Source organism: Puma concolor, chromosome B3 (genome assembly GCF_028749965.1).
Source record: "Puma concolor isolate L17-30 chromosome B3, mPumCon1.1.hap2, whole genome shotgun sequence".
Classification (NCBI taxonomy): Eukaryota; Metazoa; Chordata; class Mammalia; order Carnivora; family Felidae; genus Puma; species Puma concolor.
Window position 1 is genome coordinate 134915358 of NC_141672.1, and position 17525 is coordinate 134932882.

General features: G+C 42.6%; 1 long non-coding RNA gene across 1 annotated transcript; it reads right to left on the reverse strand.

Annotated features, from left to right (window-relative positions):
* Positions 1-4283: 4283 nt before the first annotated feature.
* On the reverse strand, positions 4284-14663 carry LOC147580399 (uncharacterized). The gene is made up of 3 exons (XR_015252867.1): positions 13231-14663; positions 9383-9503; positions 4284-4918 (listed from the first exon to the last, which is right to left on the reverse strand). It is a non-coding gene; the product is annotated as an uncharacterized LOC147580399 (long non-coding RNA).
* Positions 14664-17525: the final 2862 nt, after the last annotated feature.

The following is a 17525-nucleotide window of genomic DNA, read 5'->3' on the forward strand; positions in this document are numbered from 1 at the left end:
GACCTTGGTGGGGTTACAGCAGGTTTGCGACTACAAGCAGGGTTTGAACTCCTGACCTCGACACATGGCTTTTCAACATCACGCGCCAACGTATCACAATAAAAACACATGAGCTGTCTAGGTGCACTACATGAGGTGCAGACCACAGAAATCCTGACGCTTAACAGGAATACACACGCCGTGGAACATTGCAAGATTATTTACCGAATGCAATTGCGTGACCGCCAATCCTAAGTGTTGAGGGAAATCAGGCCAGACATCCCCTCCGAGGCACGAATCAGAAGATAATCTAATGCTGGTACATGCGAACGGATAACACTTGAGTGTCCCGGGCACGTCTGAAACACCATTCCCGGGGCCCACGCCTAGCGACCACGTGGCTGCGATCGGCGACCGAGTCGCACAGAAGTTGGTTCCCTGGGACCATCTCCTTCAGGGAGCCAGGGCGATCATCACCAGTTCGCAGATCTTGGGCTCCCTTCCGTAGTCCTGTTGGCCTTTAAAAACCTCGCAGTCCGGCCTCTCTGCCATAAAGTGGGAGAGCTGGCATTCTTTAGGACCTGGGGGAGCACTTGTGTTCCACTGGAATGTGTTGAATGGCTTGTAAATTAGAGTCCCTAATGAAAACTCGCTGGTGTCGAACTGCAACAATCATCTGGTTAAAATCAGGCAGTAATTCCACTAATTTTACTGCCCTTCTCCCAGCCCTCAACGCCTCATTTAGGAAAAAAATGTTTATGTTCCCCTCAAAACACCTGCGTTTTAACTTCAGTCCCCAAAGCAATTATAGTTTTGACTTTATTTTATTTTATCTTATTTTATTTTATATTTGATTTCATTTCTTTTCCCCCCTCTCTCTCTCTTTTTTTTTTTTCTGTCTCTGTTGTGAACGAAGCATTCCTTCCTTTGCACGATATAAGCAGAAACACCCCCCCCCCCAAACCTTTCACTGTGGGCATTCTAAGTCGTCACTTTTTGTGTGTGGAAAGAGCCCAGTTTCACAGCTGTTGCCAAGACGCCTTTAGACATTTTTCACAAAACAACAGAGAAGTTTACATTGTGACCAAATGTGTTCCATTTTGAAGACAAGAATGGTGTGACTGCCAGTTATCTAATTAAAAGCCTTATAAAAATCGAGTCCCACTGAGACCCTCCACACTTTTATCCGTTTAACATCACTAAAAAAAAAAAAAAAAAAAAAAATTGTTTCGATCCCCAAGGAAAAGAGAATTCCATGGCAAACATTGAGAATACGGTATGGAAATCGGTTCTCCTCTCTTTTAACTGTAGGCCTTAAGAGAACATTACCTGGTGGTTAGTTTTTCTGGTTTCCACTTGTTTAGATGTCCTGAAATCAGAGTGAACATTTTCTCGAAGCAAGGTGAAAACGCCTAACTTTGTATTACATTATGTCTCTTGATACGAAACAGAGGGAGAAGAATGTTGAGTAACATATACACAAATCGCTCTGTTTCCACACCATCACCTTTACCCCCGCTCTCTTCCCACCCCGCGTCTGGGAAACATCTGTGGGCTGGGTAGGCATTCTGGGTAATGACATGCAAATGAGCCCGCCAGTTAACAGAATTTCCTTGTCCAATAATGGAATTGGACCAACATGTAGGTTTTTAAATTGGAGCCAGGCTCACCCAGGCCAGATGTGCAAACAAGAGCACGTGTTCCTGGTTTTAGGGATTAGAGCAGCAAGGCCCCATGGGGGAGGGGAGGAAGAGAAAACCACGTGACAGCCTATCAAATGAAGAACAAGAAATGGCTGCAAAGGCTCTCTTGGGATGCCTGCCTATCGGTCATGTTTAGGCACTCGTGAATATCTGCTAACTGGGGAACTTGGCCCAGGACGTCCCCCCAGGCCTGCCAGCTTTGACTGACTGAGGGTGACTGCCTTCCTCTGGCCCTAAGATTATCCACTTCTCAGGGTCCTGACTGGTGCACTCACTTTCAGACGCAATCTGAGGGTTATCAAGCAACGAGAAAGGTTCCTCTTTCCCCTCATGTACCCTAAGTATTAGTCCTTCTGAAATGCAGAGTGAAGGGTAAAAAAAGACGACCTCGCAGGACCCGCGCTACCCACGGGGCACCCTCAGGAAGACGCGGCTGCCACCATTGGCAGTGACACCCCCAGATCACAGCCGTCGCCCCCTGCTCCGCGAGAGGCGAGTCAATACCTGATGGCAAAGCAATGCCGTTAACTCCGTAACAGCAAAAAGTCGTTATAGAGTCGGAAGGAGCCTAAAGAAACCGGACAAGACAAACCAAATGAACTGAAGCCACATTTTGGGAAATGGCTTGAAGTAAGATTTCAGAAAGCTTTCCTTTGGTGAAGGGAGAAGATCTACCTCACCATTCTTTTTAAAAAATGAGAGCCGAAACGGATTACATTAGAGATGTCACAATTAATGATCCTCATGTGACCAAGGCTCGTTGAGGATCAGAAAATGAGCAAACATTTGGATATACTTCTCAAGGATGATGGATATATTTAACTGATGGCTATTGAATTTATCAGGGTCAGTTAGCATAATGAAAACATATTTTATTAGGCTGTTAAAGGGATAAATTGTTTTCATATTTATTCATCTGTTCCCAAGGCTAATTTGGGGGTTTTTAAAACATGCTTTTCATGTTCCTAAAATGAACAGCTAAATAAATAAAGCATTAGTTTCAGAACAGAAGTATCCGCTGTAGATATAACATCCTATTTCTCAGTACAGGCCTAAGTAATGATTTTCTGATTTAATTTTCATCAGTCACAGTAAACAGTCACCGGAATTCCCAAGCCAATCACAAATAAATAAAAGAAGAAATACACATCAGAAAAAAAAAAAATTCCAACAACTCAGGTCAAGTTGCTGTTTGTTAACATGAAACACAAAACCAGTAATATGATTATTTAAGCTGGGAACACTTTTGCTTCAATTCACTGCTGAGCACCTTCTCAAGGACTTAACCACATCTCAAGGACTAGAAAAATCCCCATTTTATTTTGCTTGTTTAAAAAGCAACAACCATCCAAATTAAAACGGGAACTTTTATTTTTTTTATTTTTTATTTTAAAAAAATTTTTTTTTCAACGTTTATTTATTTTTGGGACAGAGAGAGACAGAGCATGAACGGGGGAGGGGCAGAGAGAGAGGGAGACACAGAATCGGAAACAGGCTCCAGGCTCCGAGCCATCAGCCCAGAGCCTGACGCGGGGCTCGAACTCACAGACTGCGAGATCGTGACCTGGCTGAAGTCGGACGCTTAACCGACTGCGCCACCCAGGCGCCCCAAAACGGGAACTTTTAAATACTGACTCCCAAAGCATGTCTGGGGTTGTAGTAGCTTTTGGAGAGAAAAAAACAAAAAACAAAAAACGTTAGAAGGTTAGAAGGGGTTATGTGCTCGTTGCCATTTAGCAGTGGAATCTGCATGGGGTTTTTGTTTGTTTGTTTGTTTGTTTGTTTTTTTGGCAGCCTGCACTCCCATCCCTCAGCTGGCAGGTTCACTCTTGGGATGTTATAGCAAGAATCTTGCCCCGATTTTCTCTTCAATTAGTTTCTTCTCTGATTCAGTCATTGGTGCCCCTTCCCCCAGCCCTACCCCCAGCTCCTTAAATGCTGGTGGTCTTGATGGCTCTGTTCCCAGTTCCGTTCATCGTACACTCTCTTCTCTTTGCAGGCAATTCCAGTAACTTCTGATGGTCACCTAGCGTCTTTCTTCAGCCCTGACTCCGCTAGGTAAAACCAGGCTGTGTTTTCAACTCTCTACAGGCATCTCCTCTTGGAGGATCCTTAAGAATTTCAGATGCATTATAGCTAAAATAAAATGTAGAGACTGTTTGGCAACATCTGTTCTTTTCTCTGACCTCTTTGGGTGACAGAAGCTATTATGCATCCACTTTAAACCCTTCTCTACCGTCTATCACATCAATAGAATGCTAAGTACCGCCATCCCTTGGTCTCAGAAATGGTACCAAACTAAGTCTCCTCCTTGCCATTCACATGCTCCCACTGCCTTACACTAGGTCACATCACCTCTTTTTTTTTTTTTTTTTTTTTTTTAATTTTTTTTTCAACATTTATTTATTTTTGGGAGAGAGAGAGACAGAGCATGAACGGGGGAGGGGCAGAGAGAGAGGGAGACACAGAATCGGAAACAGGCTCCAGGCTCTGAGCCATCAGCCCAGAGCCCGACGCGGGGCTCGAACTCACGGACCGCGAGATCGTGACCTGGCTGAAGTCGGACGCTCAACCGACTGCGCCACCCAGGCGCCCCTAGGTCACATCACCTCTTGTTCTGATGAGTGCAATGGTTTTCCTCTTTTCCTCGGTTAATTTTTTTCTGTCACATCACCAGACCTTGTGTGTGTGTGTGTGTGTGTGTGTGTGTGTCTTTTTTCTTCTAAACAACAAAGTGGATACTATCTCTTGACAAAAATGTCCATTGATTCCTTCCTGCTGCTTGCTGGATGAAATCCAAATCCTTGCTGCCTAAGAGCTATCATAATTGGAACACAATATTCCTTTCGTAGACCATCTCCTGCCACTTCTTATCCTGCACGATCGTAAACCACAGTAACTTACTCCTCATCCTCCAAGCACACTGGGTCCGCCCGGCTGTGTCTTGCCTGTGTTCTTCTCTCAGTAGTTTTCAACTTCAGAATAACTCAACCACTTCTTTGATAGAAAGTTCTCGGGGGCGGGGGGGGGGGAATGGAAGTTCGTTAAAGCGCATTATGGCGGTCAGTCGTGCCTTCGCAGTTTGGGGATGACCCAGCAAGATAGAACGATCGCCGCTGGAGGGAAACGTTGGTTAAATTATGCGTCAGCCTTTATAATGAGAAGGAAAAGAAGAAGGAAATTTCAGTGCGAAGTAAGTTGGCTTGGAGGTCTCAAGCGCACAGGCGGTCTCTTCCCTGCCAAGAAAAAAAAACGCATGTGAATTAGTAGGGGAAATGTACGCGATTGGCCAAGAACAAAACTGGATGAGGAACCGAAGGGGAAAGTGATGGAGAAGAGAAGAGTTTGTCAACATACAAGGATGCGGAAGTCGATCCTCCGTACGTCTAGGCTGTTACGGAACCCGGAGTCTCTCTCCACACTCTGGTAGCAACAATCTAGGCCGCAATTTACATTTTACATTTGTGTTAGCGCTTGGAATTGGGTAGCGAAGGTGTTAGGGGCAGTAGATCAGAGAGAAACAGACCGAGCACCAGCGGCGGAGGAACAGGCAGGCATGTAAAATGTGCAACAAAGGGCAGATAGAAGCATTTGTTTCAGCTTTAAACCAACGTGTGTGTAATTAACAGCTCTAATTCATGATTTAATTTCCCCAACATATCACTCTTTATTGCAAACCCTTCATGGTACATTGTGATTCGGCTGTGAATCAGAAAGATGCTGCAAGATAGGCCTGACACAGTTTCCTCCGGTGTCTTGGGACTAAATTTGGTGCTGGTGACAGGCGGCACCCCAAGAGCAAAGCTCGAATCCCCTCTTTACCCCAGCAGTAGGTCTATAGAGGAAATGAGCTGAACATTCCAGTACATTCTTGTTACGATGACGCTGCTCAGGGACTAGTAGGTCCATTTCGGGAATTGTGACTTCTTTCCCGTTCAATTATTAGTCTCTCTACCAAGACCACCCAAAATTGCCAATTAGCACGAGTTGTAAAGGGATTCATGCTAGATGGATATCTGTATTTGGCTTCACTTTCTCATCCCTAAGTCCAAACTTTCACACGGCAATAGCTTCTAGTCCCTTCTAAGGAAACTAGATGTGCAAAAGAAAGGGAAACTAACTTCTCCATTTCTCAGAGGGAAGACAAGAAACACACACACATCCAGCCAACCCCCAAATCCCGAATTTCTTTAAATTCTACCAATTTGGGGGCACAGCATACGATCCAGGCTGAGAGAGAGAACATATCTTGTGAGGGAAGAAAAAAAAAATACTGGGATATCATGAAATTCATTGAACGAGCCTTCATTTTTCCTGGTCACGTGTTGTAGTTTCAGAATCTATAATCATCTGCAAAGTACATACGAGCAAAGGAAGAAAACTTGGTCATAAGGAAGCATGAATTATTTAAAAGATGACTCTACTCACACAAAAACGAAATTAACAGCACGCAATTCTCTTAATAATTCAAACAAAATTCTCTACTTTCCCTTAATCAATTACACGTTTTAAATAAAGTATTTTTTTTGCCTGAAATATTCAAGTGATTTCTTCAAATGTCCACTTTGTGTACACACAGGCAGAGGTACACATTTGAGTATGTTCTATAATTAATTTTGAAACGAGAGAGCAATGTCCCGATAAGTAAAGTAGTGAGTCCATTATCTGAACAAATGGAACCTCGATGACAAACGCGGGGGAACTATTTTTCCCTCTTCTTAAACACCCATCTATTGCATAAGCAGAAAAAAGATATTTCCATTCGTAAAAGAACTTTTTTCATTTTGTACATCTGCAGGCACGAAAGAAGCCATACTCAACCACAAATTAGGTCAGGGAGCTGAAATAAACTCAGATTATAACAGGCCATAGGTCTGTGAAAAATATACTGTCATTTGGGGTTGGATTTTTATTTTATTTTTTTTACCGTAAAGCAAAGGAAAAGTCATTTTATGATAAAATATCATACCATCTGTTCTTGTATGTAAGAAAATTTGGCTGAACTGATCCAATTTACAACAAGTTAAAATGGGTAGGTCTGGAATTCCTTTATCCTCAACCTTCAGTGGTTCAACGTTGTAAGAATAATACAGCGAGGGGAAGAGGAGAAAACATAGCAACTCTATGTAAAATTCTTGGCCCAATTTCTACCACTTTGTGGCTTGTACTTGCTATATTCTGGGGGAACCACTGTGATTGCATGCTTCTAGAAGAAATCACCTCCTATCTCAAGTTAAGTGGGTACTGAAGCCAGGTGGTCCACAGATGCTTAAATTTGAATCTAGAAAGTAGGTCTAACTTGGAAATACTCATAACCACAACTTCAAAATGGCAAAGGGTTGTCCTAAGTCCCGAATTTCTATGATTCTGAAACTGAGTAACGCTATTAAGATAGCAGGAAATCGCACTTTTATTTTGCATAAGACATATGTTTGTTGGGTCTTCCCGGCTTTGATTACGGTTATACCCAGTGGTTGAAGGATACCATATATACAACATCCCCATTGTATTTATGAATGTATTTTGATTTTCTATGACATGTTTTCCAGTCCAGGGGAGTATTAATATCCATGTACCTATTACTTTTCTATTAAATGCAGTATATGTCAAGAATGAACAAAATATCTAAACATATAATTCAAGGATTTGGTGGGGGAATAGAACATAATGATGATGAGTCTATAGGGAATTACTTAAATTTTTATTGCTTTATATCTACTTTGTTTTTTCTCTTCTATAATTGTATTACTACACTTAGCTTTACATTTTTTTCATGGTTATTTATTTTTGAAAGAGAGAGAGAAAGAGAGCGAGTGAGCAGGGGAGGGGCTGAGAAAGACGGAGACACAGAATCTGAAGCAGACTCCAGGCTCTGAGCGGTCAGCACAGAGCCCGATGCGGGACTCGAACTCACGAACCGTGAGATCATGACCTGAGCTGAAGTCGGACGGTTAACTGACTGAGCCACCCAGGTGCCCCTACAATACTTAGCTTTAAATGAAACCTTAAATTTGCAATGTCATCTACAAACAAGACTCTTTCATATTTTAGGTGGATGCCCCTTCATTCTTAAATATACACACACCTACCCTAATTTTCAATATAACTGCAAAATACTTCTTACTAAAGTTCTCAGTCTTTTAGGATCCTGGAATAATCCTACATCTAAACCTACAGAAAGTCCTTCGGCTCAAAGCCCTGAAATGTCTGACATTGCATATCACTCAAAAAGGCCACTGCTCTAGTTTTTAAAACTTTAGAAACCTTTGCTTTGCCTCCTTTTGATCCCAAGATGAGATCAACCAGGCAGAGCGTATACTCAGGTTTTATGGTACATAGGTTGTCTCATTGTAGGCAAAACCCCACACATAAAGGCGAACAGAAGTGGGAATATTCTTTGAATGTCGGGATAATTTGAAAGATAATGTGAATAATTTAGATCTGAATTATCTGGTTGAGCTCTAATGCCAATTAAGTTAACCGAATAAATTATCCTAGGCTGATAATTTACGGTGAAGAAAAAGAAGCAGAGTTAAGGTAAATACCTGAAGGGTTCATTTACAAACTCAGTTAATAATGTTTTCAGTCCTAATTACTGAGTTTGGCTATATAAATAGCTGATCTATTCGCTGGCTAATTATATAATTGCTTAATTCTGCACTTCAGGTTGTTGAAAGAATTAAATGAAATAATATATTTAAAGAATTAAGTAGTCCTTTTTTCACACACTTCCCTTCCCCCCCCTCCACTCCATCCTTACCATAACCCACCAGTGGGTGGGCAGGTCTCCGGTAGGAAACACAAAAGAAAACAAAGCAAAAACAAACAAAAAACCACCTGTGTCACAGCATCATCTAACACCGTGCCATTTCATCCCGTGCACATTACACCATCGTTACTGTGGTCACAAGCCGGTCCCACAGATACAGTTACAGGCCAGCACTCCATCTGGAAAACCAAAGCCGAAGAATAAGCTTCTGGAACATCCGTGAGTTAAAAATGTCCTGTACCGTATTTGACAAAGAGGCTACCATTTTGCGGATGTATCACATGCGTGGTCGAGTGTAATCCTCCTAAAAATCCTCCCAGATGAGAGGAACGGTTTTATAGAAGACACTAAGTTTCAGTGAGGTAAAATAACACGCTCAAAGTCACATAACTGTGAAATGGTAGAAATAGATACTATCCCAGGCTTTCCTTGCCTCAAAGCCCTTTTTTCTTTCCAGTACGCTGTGCTTCCTTCGGATGCATTGCTGTTCACCAAATGGGCAGAGCGCACATTTTCATGGATAAAATATGTGTCGGAAAAGAAGATATATGTTTGGCTACATTTTATAGGGTGGCTCGCATCCTTCGAATTTTAGGGACAGCGGCAAAAAATGCCAATAGCCTGAATTTTTCACGTTGGCCTTTAAAAGGTTTTATGTGTTTATTTTGAGAGAGAGAGAGGGAGGGAGGGAGGGACGGGCAGAGAGAGACAGAGAGAGAATCCCAGGCAGGCTCTGACCACGCTGGCGGGGCAGAGCCAGGTGCAGGGCTCGAACTCACGAACTGTGAGATCATGACCTGAGCTGACATCAAGAATCCCACGCTTCCCCAGCTGAGCCACCCAGGCGCCCCCACACTGGCCTTCAAATTAAATTGCTTTTCTGTTTTTGCAAAAAATACCGATCGGTGAAGTTAGTGCTTTCAGTCCCTACCGAACAGTGGGTCGGCCTCAGATGAATTGCTCCCTGCGGCATAACTGGTAGGTTCTGCATGATTCTAGTGGTGCTCTTGGGACCACGCACAGACTCCCCTGTGATTGTGGGGAGGGAAGCCCTACAGAGGAGAGAGGAAAGAGGGTGAAAAAGAGGACGGGGGGGGGGGGGGGGGTAGTTATCCCACATTTGAATCTCAATGAACACTTCTTTGGCTGAAGGGTCGGAAAAGTGGGTTTACATTCCACCAGTAATCCTCGTTAAGTGTGCCCCTCATCTCTCTTAATTTGGTTTCCCCATCAAGAAAATAAAAGCAGCCTGGTCCACCAGGCTGGGGAGGAGGACCTCAGCCTGTGGAAGGATATATACGAACGCTGCTCGAAACATAAAATAAGAAAGCCCTGTTCAAACGTGCAGATTATTAGCGCCTGTCTGTTCCATTCGGGTTGCCAGGCAAAATCCTTGGACCCTTGCCCTGAACCACAACATCCTCAAGACAGGCATGGTGCGGGGTAGAAACCGGAAACAGGGCACTTTCACATTATTTTAAAATTTGTTATGAAATTTTGCCAAAACTTTATAAATACCAGCCAGGGCGATGGGGTGTTTGTACAACATTCTTTCCACCTCATGAACCATTGTTTTTTGTTCTGAACGCAGAAGTTTAAACTGCACTGAGTTGCTGTTGCCTGGCTGGGGCCAGCTTGTGAAATGCCCCAGATGTAATGCTTGATTCTAGCCAATTATCTTTAGTTCCTCTCGTTTATTAGTGTTAAATTTGAATTACAAGGGGAAGGGTGAGAGAGTGGAGCCCACACTATACTCGAGACCTTTTAAGACAGTGAATTCATTTGTATTATTTCGTTATCCCTCTTTATAGTTACCATCGGCTGGAGGCCGTTGGTGACACTTTGGGATGACTTTAGACCCACGCTTCTTTTTCTCTCGCTGTGCATTTGTTTCCCAAAAGCAGAAGGTGAACTTTCCCGTTGCCACGTTCGAAACGAGCAAAAGAAAAAAAAGAAAACAAACAAACAAAAAAAAAAAACTCGCAACAATCTAAAACTCGTAGTTAACAAAATAAACTGCAGATAAATCCCCTGAAGGTCTTGGCAGCAAATGTTTCCCACTAAAAAAGGGACTCTGCACTCATAGTCTGAAACAAATTAGGAAGGAGGGGGAAAATCAACAGCTCTGGGGTGAAATTGGGGTTGGTGCTGCCTCATCATTTTTTAACCAAAAATAAAACAAGCAAATTTTGTTTAACTGCAGGTCAAAATAAAAAAAAAAAAATTAAAAAGTCCCTCATCTGTTCAGTGTAATTACTAACAGAGGACACTGTTACCAGCTGCAGGGTTCAGGGATAAATGGAGAGAACCATAATTTGCTCTCCCTGGGGTTAAACCTCCAAACTTTGAGTCTGTGCCTCTATAGTATGCTTTTAATATACCATGAGAAGCCAAGTCAGAATGTTTTTAGAGTATGTCTCTATCCTTTTGCTCCAGAATGAAATAATTGCGTGTACATACAGGAGTTCAAGTTCTGGAAGGAAAAAAAAATTATTTCTCCAACATCCTCCATCATGACGCCCTACCCTTGCCCTAATGATGACAGTATGGTCCCCAGGCTTTTGTCACCAAGAGATGGGTGAAATTGGCTATACTTTAAACTTGTCAAATGTTGGCAATTTCTTTCCAAATGTTCTCATTTCAGCACAACGAGAGAGAGGTTTTTTTTTTTTCCCCTAGTACTTTTCCCTTAATTTTTAAGCCCAAGTGTATATTAAGGAAAATTTGACCCATATGTTTCTGATTCATTTAAACTGAACTCAATGAACTTTTTTTTTTTAATAAAACATTTTTGGTGTCCAAAAAAAAACCCAATGCTGTTCTTTAAAACCGTCTTTAAAACCTTATTTTTATCTGCAGAAGAATGTCAGATTTGGGCTGAAAAGGAAATGGAATCTGAGCTTAAAAGTCTCACCTTTGGTTTGAGATTGAACTCATCAGGTTCCTGCGGGGTCTGACAGGGAAGTAGGAAAACCGTGTTTTTTCACTTTTTCACTAGGCTTTTCTTACCGGGTAATTTCCCCCTGTCATCAGGATCGAATCAGAGAAATACGGATTAACCGAAGGGTGTAAGCACTCATTTCATAGGAACGTGAGCGATCATCTGGATTTGTGGAGTAACACGAACTGTCCAAAACTCTTACGAGTGTATCCTGGATTGCCTTAACCTCCTCACTGTCTTTTACACTTGACCCAGATGGAAGAATAGACGTGCCCAAAAAGGACAGCTTGCTGGAGACTGGACACAGGTGGATCGAACATAGGTGATTCTGAGACAGGAGGAGTTCACAGAAGAGCCACATCTGGGCAAGCTACGTTCTTCCCCTTCTGAAAATGAACGGCTGGGGAGTGTGCTCTTGGGGTTCAGACCAAGGTGGGCTTCTTGACAGCAATGGGAAGGGTATTTGTCCTTCTCTAATTCAACAACTCCCACCGAGAAAAGTCAACCATATTTTACCGGCTCAAATGCTCCTTCTGGGGAGCGTTTAGAATCCAGATCTGAAATGTAGGTGACATTGTATATAAACATAGATTTGGATTGCATCTATGTCGATCAAGTGAAACAAAGAAACAAACAAAAAAAACATTGAACAATATCCCCGGTCTTCTCCAATTAGAGTAGACAAACGCCCTCAGTAGCCTCAAGTTTCACTTTGCCACAAGTAAATGGCTTACAGTTACTGTAATGTTTCAGAACTAGAGGTATCAGGTGCAGATCAAGGGTTTACACCCAGATCCACGATTCTGATAAGGCGTTAACTTCTGTTTCCTCCTCTGCGCAGTGGGGACAGAAATAACACCTAACTGGGCTTGTTACAAAGTTGAAATGAGTTAGTATGCGACGATTAATTCGATATCTGGCCCGAGTAAGGACTCAGTAAATACTACTACCATATCATTCAATTCCAATATCTCCCCACGTTTCAATAGTCTTGAAATCAGCCTGTGTTTTACAATAGATGGCATCTTGAGATGCCTGGGTGGCTCAGTTGGTTAAGCGCCTGACTCTTGGTTTTGGCTCAAGTCATGATCTCCTGGTTTCATGAGCTGAAGCCCTGCATCAGGCTCTGCACTGGCAGCATGGAGCCTGCTTGGGATTCTCTCTCTCTCTCCCTCTCCCTCTCTGCCCCTCCCCCACTCATGCTGTCTCTGTCTCTCTCGAAATAAATAAATAATTTAAAATCAAACAAACAAACAAACAAACAAAAAACCTCAGACATTGACATCCACGATTTGGAGTAAAACTCTGATTCAGCAGAGCCTGGCTCAGAATGTAAGAAGCGTTAGCATTCCGGAACTCATCGATTTTGAGTATATATCCACGCATACACTCCCAAGCACGACAGATGATCAAAACTGGTATACTTAGGTCTAAAAGTGCCTGCTCAATAAGTACAAAATAAACATCTCAAGTGAAAAGAGAGGGCGGGGCGCCTGGGTGGCCCAGTCGGTTGAGCGTCCGACTTGAGCTCAGGTCATGATCTCACGGTTCGGGAGTTCGAGCTGTGCTGACAGCTCGGAGCCTGGATCCTGCTTCAGATTCTGTGTCTCCCTCTCTCTCTCTGCTCCTCCTCCGCTTGCGCTCTGTCTCTCTCTCAAAAGTAAATAAGCAAGTAAAAGAGATTAAAAAGCAAACAAAAGAAGGAAAAGAGAGGGCTCGGGAGGATGGAGGGCTGTGTTGAATGAAGTGTCCGGAATGAGATCTGGCATGCTTGACTATTTAGTGGATACTTGCTAAGTCTGCTCTACAGGATGCACTCTGAGTGGTCTAGCTCCTACCTGCCGGTCTCCAGGTCTGCTCCTGGTCTGCTCTAGACCTGTCGTCCACCCTGCTTTGCAATCCTGTCCAGGCTCCATGCAAGAGCAAGGTCTTCGAATACGATGACACCTACGTCTGGATTATTCTCCCCTCCTGAAATATCGAGGCAAGCAGTACACTTTCCTATTTGAGGGATTCTTGGCAGCAGAGCATAACCTTGCCTATCTTGGCTGAGCGCATCCCAAGTTCAGCTCTCGACTCGAGAGTCTCTGCTTCAGCCTTCTCATCTCTAGAGTGGGAATAATAATAGACGATCCCTGTCTCATGTGGCTGAAGAGAAAAAAATACGTCTAAGTGCTCTGAACCATAGTTCGTAGTGAGTTTTCAATACGTATTGCTTTTACTATTTCTTGGGACATCTTTCTTTGGCTTGATCCTCTCCCCTACTTTAAACGCTCACAGCTCCTTGTATTTCTTCACAGCACCTGCATCAGTCAGAATTTTCTGTTTTGCTGCGTGCTGATGCGATGGATGTGTGTTTCGCTGGCTTGATTTCAACTGCATGAGGGCAGACGCCACGTTCACTTTTACTCAGGGCTTTGTCCTCAGAAGACAGTCCAGTGCCTACAGGTAGAACATATTCAGCGAGTGTCTGTTGAGGGAATGATACTGAAAATTACAATACAGCTCCTAGTTTCCGGTGGGTTTGGGATGCGAATCCATCATCCAGAAAACGGACGTGGACGCGTTCCAGAGGTATTGGACAAAACTGTGATAAAAAAAGAAGCATCTGTAGCCACCAAAACAGCACTTCCCCCGACTAAAGCAAAGTTAGAAAAGGATTCAGGGCCAGAATTAGGAACAAGAGGTTTTCTCCGTGGGTTAATGAATTCATCTGGCTTTCTTTGGTTGCTCTGAATGTATATTTTTACGCTCTTCAGTTCAGCCGAACTCCAACCTTTCTCGAACAAAGCAAAGCTGATGTGAAGTCCCCATCTGTAGCACCTCAAACAACTGTGTCCCGTAAAACTGTTGACATAAAGACTTGAAAATGAAAATCAAAACAACACGACCAGCCACAAATAGCCCTCCTGGATTCTCCTCACACTTTTTTCCAGCCCCTGTGTCTCCGCACTCGGCTGAACCTTTTGCCATGAGCAAAAAAAAAAAAGCTTTGCTCTGTCCTTTTAACAATAATATCTTAAACTTTTATGGTGCCTTATAGCTAAGCATCTCTAGACATTTTACAATAGCATTAAAACGAAAGCCAGGTCTTCTCTCGGAATTGCCACGGGGTCCACACTAAAAGCCAGCAGTTTGTGTCTTTGTCCTGAAAACCAGAGGCGGCCTGTGGGCCGATGGAAGAGAGGACAATCCTTGTCTCCCTTTTCTGGCTGGAACTCGCCCTTCACCTCGTGATGGCAGGAAGCAGGAGAGGAATGAGTGTTCGCTGGCATGGAAGGCTTGGAAGCCAAGGATCTGTGCAGAACAGCTCGGGCTGAATCGGAGCTCTCGGTTCCCATATCCCACATCCCTCAGTCTTAGCTGTTTTTTGGTTTTTTTTGAAAAAAACCAGATTCGTGGTGGAACACTAGATTATTTGTAAGTGCAATCAAATATTTACATAACAGAAAACTAATTTCCTTATTTAAGCCGTTTCAAAATTTGAGCTTGCATATGTGTGAGAATATTTCTCCCTTGGAAATCTGTTTTCACTTCATGTATATGAGTGAATATACATGGAAAATATATACGATTCTATACTTTATATAAATCTTACATAACTTTATATCTATGTATATCTATATCTATATCTATCTACATCCTCCGTGTATCTAAATCTCTACCCTTCACAACATTGTTTAAAAAGCCTAGGCTAGGATTCACTGGGTCATAACCTAGTTTTTTTTTTTTTTTTTTTTTTTCCAATTACAATGATCTAATGGATAAAACATAAGATTCAAAGCCAGAGCTACATTAGCAAAGTGAAGAGAGAATTAAGGCAATTATCTCAGTAATTAAGGGGACCGGCCAAACCTTTTTTGGCAGTGATGTCTAAATAAGTTGAGGAAAATGTGGGCTGGGGGAGGTGGAAACACTCGCACTTTCTGAATAAAAGCCTCCTTTGGCCAACACGCTCTGATAATCGAACCCGGAGTCACAAATTTGAACTTTTTCCTCTTAGCCAAAGGAAGGCGGAGGCTTTGGGTCATCAATAATTGATCACTTAGGCAAATCTCTCTCTGCGCAGCAGAGAAGTAGTAGAGTAGAAGAGGGCGGGGAGGAATCCTGTTTAACGACCCCCGGCTTTCTGGAACACACCAGCACATTCCATGAAGCTTGGCCATATGGAATAATAAAGCTTACCTTTCTGGTGGGGCTGCAGCCAATCCCCGCACAGGGCGGTTTAGGGGCGCTCTCTGTGGGGTGGTGATGCGCTCTGTAGCCCCGGCCGATGGGGATTTCTTAAATCCCTTTTACGATGCCTCTTCCGCCAGGGCCCCTGCGCTTAAACCCACACCCCGGGGGTGATGCTCTCCTCCCCGGCTGGTGCCAAGCTCCGAGAGGGCAGGCCCCGGGCACAACTGTTTGCTTTGCCTCCGCTTTTACTGCTGAGCTCAAGTTCAGTTGTGGCTGCCTTTAAAAACGACAAATGTGTTCTAATTTTAGAGCATCATAGCAATAATTGTTTTTATTTCGGTGGTGAGGAAAAGTGAAGGAAAAACAGCTTGGGACTTAATAACCACCCTAGCCTGCAGCCTTCGACTTTATTCATGCGATTTTTTATTTTCGCTCTCCCTCCCCGTGCACCTTACCATCTTCTTTAAGGCACGGCCTTAAATTACCTTTGCAAAGGTTATATGTTTATTTACAAAGAGCTGGCTATCAACGGGCCTCGCCAGGCGAGAAGGGTAGCTTCTGGCAATAAACATCTTCCGCTCTCTTAACACCGCCGAGGCCAACTGAATAAGGTAATGTTTAGTACTTCAGACATAGTATAGTTTATGGCTTCATTAACCACCTGACCCGGATTGTGTGCAAATTTCATGAAAGTATGATGTATATTTATTCCCTGAGGTATGCTGCTTGGCGGTATTTTATTCTTCCAGGGAAATTGTAATAATGATCATTCAGGGTAAGAGTTTTCACTTTCAACAAATTAGAAATTCAGCCACATATAGGCAGTGTATTTATGGAGGACACCCCTATGCACGAATTATATATATATATATATAGACACACACACATATATACATATATATGTGTGTATACGTGTGTGTGTCTATATATATATATAATTCGTGCATATATATATAATTATATATATACATATATGTGTGTATATGTGTGTTTGTCTATCTATATATAATTAATGCATATATATATAATTATATATATACATATATGTGTGTATATGTGTGTGTGTCTATATATATATATATATGTATATATATATAAAATCATGTCTGAGATGTCATTCCCATGCCAGCTTACAAAGACATCTAAGTGAAATAAAAAAACAGGAACAACAAACCACAAAACGAAAACAAACAAAAAGAATCCTGATATGACAAGCTAGCTCACGAAGTAAAAGTGTTATTAGGGCACCAGATACCTGGTCATTTCAGAAAACACTGTGTATATATAAATATATACATGTACATTATGTTATATATATATGTGTGTATATATATATATTTATTTATTTAATGTTTATTTATTTTGAGAGAGAGAGAGACAGTGAATAAGCAGGGGAGGGGCAGAGAGAGACAGACAGACAGAGACAGAGACAGAATGTGAAGCAGGTCCAGCCTCTAAGCTGTCAGCACAGAGCCCGATATGATGCTTGATTGAACTCACCAGCCATGAGATCATGACCTGAGCCGATGTTGGACGCTTAATCGACTGAGCCACTCTGGTGCCCATGGATATATTTTTTTTTAATTGAAGATTTCAGGATAAGTACTTGAGTTTATGTAGGCAAACAATAAGGAGGGAAATGGACAATGATATGATTAGTTTTATTTTTGTACATAGCCAAATGTGGAAAACAAAACGAATCCTGGTTTTCTTTGGAGGAGGAGGGTTAAAATTAACGTATCTCCGAAAAGTAATATTTTTTATATGGTCAATATTGTATGTGTGTGTGAAAATGGGAACAGCATGAAAAGTGGAGGGGCAACTGGGTGGCTCATTCTGTCAAGCGTCCAACTTCGGCTCAGGTCATGATCTTGTGGGTCATGGGTTCGAGCCCCGAATCGGGCTCCGTGCTGACAGCTCTGAGCCGGAGCCTGCTTCCGATTCTGTGTCTCCC